The sequence below is a fragment of the Phaethon lepturus genome, unplaced genomic scaffold, assembly GCF_000687285.1.
Source record: "Phaethon lepturus isolate BGI_N335 unplaced genomic scaffold, ASM68728v1 scaffold13933, whole genome shotgun sequence".
Classification (NCBI taxonomy): domain Eukaryota; kingdom Metazoa; phylum Chordata; class Aves; order Phaethontiformes; family Phaethontidae; genus Phaethon; species Phaethon lepturus.
Genome location: NW_010527039.1, coordinates 1 through 2,021, shown reverse-complemented (window position 1 = coordinate 2,021; position 2,021 = coordinate 1).

Below are 2,021 nucleotides of genomic sequence, written 5' to 3'. Positions count from 1 at the left end.
ACAGTATTGTTTCATTGCTCTCAGCAATGTATGTTGCATTAATAGGATAGAAATGTACCTAGTAGGTAAAAATGTTGGCCATATATGGGTAATACTTGTGTTTTACTACCAAAGGAAGAAAAATTCTTTAAGGGTTTTATCCTGAAAACTGATGGTCTTTGACTCCCTTTTGGATTCTTTGATGTCATTAAAGAACATTACCTATACATAATTTTGCAGTATAAACAACTCCGTGGGATACGGCTAGGATATTTCCTGATGGAAGCCACATGCCTGTTTGTGTCATTTCTACTTGATTGTTGTTCCCTAAATCCAAGAACCTGTCTGTATTTGAGCACACTCAGAGGGATCTTCAGTTCTACCCTATAGTTTCCATTTGAACACAGCGGTGCTGGTTCACAAGCCCAGGTATGTACCAGTACACAGCTTCAATGGTCAGATTTCTCACACATCTCTTGCCTATTTTTTTCCAAGTCAAAGGCAGCTGGTGGAATGGGAACCATCCTGGTGGACCATTAGCGAGAACAAGCTGGGGTGGCATATCCAAAACCAGGACAGGAGTCCTGGGCAACCTCTGCTCTGCATCGAATGCCGCCTCTTGAGATGTTGAAAGCCTTTTTTCAGGGAAGTGCAGCGCTGAACAGGATTGACGCAGAGGTTCCGTGATTTGTATACAAATGCTTATATATGTTATCTCAAAAAGCAAAAAGTTGCAGTACTAACATATAGTCTGCTTGGAGTCTTTCAGGCTGAGATGTGAGGGTCCTAAGAAGTTCCGAAACTTCCCTTCCTGTCAGAATGTATCATGCTGAGTACAAACGGGTCATACTACTAAGTCCTTGATTAACTAGTTGAGTGAAAGTCCTTTGAAAAGGAGGCATGTTTCCTTATCCTTGGTGGTAACTACTACAGAGTGAGCTAAAGCTGAAAATGTTCAAATATAACTTGTTTATGCTATCTTAAAAGTTTACACAACTTTTATTATAGGCAAGGTAGGGGATGTCCCCTTCCCCCCCCCCCCCCCCCTTTTTTTTTTTGGTAAATGTTTTACAGTGACTCTTAAGCCACTAGTTCTAATGCTTATGCAAAAACTTCCTGGAAGAAATGGTACCAAGAGAAATTGCGGTTACAGTGGTGACAGTATTCTGTCATGACATGCATGTTTTTCTTTTGAAGTCATCAGGAAAAGAAGAAAGGTGGCAAATACAGTAAATCTGCCTTTTTTACTCTGTGGTGGTACTTGTCATCCAAATGGTGATCAAGAAAAATGGTTCTTGCTTTTTTTAAAAAAAAAAAATTTTAAATATTTTAGAAATCATGAAATAGTGTTCAATATGTTCATTCCTAGGAAGTGTCTTTTTTTATAAAGCCAACATTTTTGGCTTTTGCACTGGTACTGTCCTGATTTAATTAGATTATGTTCCTTTTAGCTGTAGTTCAGGCAGTTTCTTTCGGTGGACGGTATTTCAATTTTAAGATGCTGTCTAATTGATATGACAATAAGGGTAATGCAATACTGTTGTACTTTATAATGGATAAATTGAATGTTTGATTTTTGAAGAGGTGTCTGTAATATAACTGTATGACTTTTTAAAAGTTTATATTTTCCAATTATTGGTGTGTAGTTTTCCCTTTCTTAATATTATTTATTATGTTTCATCAGACTCTAGCTGAATTTCTTGTAGACAACTGGCAAAATATAGCATATGTCTATATTAAAAATGGCAAATTTACACTTCTGAGAACAGTGGACTAATGGAAATGGTTTTTATTTACTTGTGAAAAATGTATTTTTTGTAAAAAATAAAAAGATAATGTCTAAATCTGAGTTTGCAGGATCAAAACTTGTACGCCATCAAAGGCACTGGTTTTGTTTATAAATAAATGCTATGCAGAACGGCCGCTGTTTCTGGCTTGTTTGAAGTGTGGGGTCGTGCGGGCAGGCCGGCTCGCTCCCGTTTGGGGCAGAAGGCTTGTGCACCCCAGGCGCGCCCCATGGCGCCCCGGACCAGCCGGCCGGC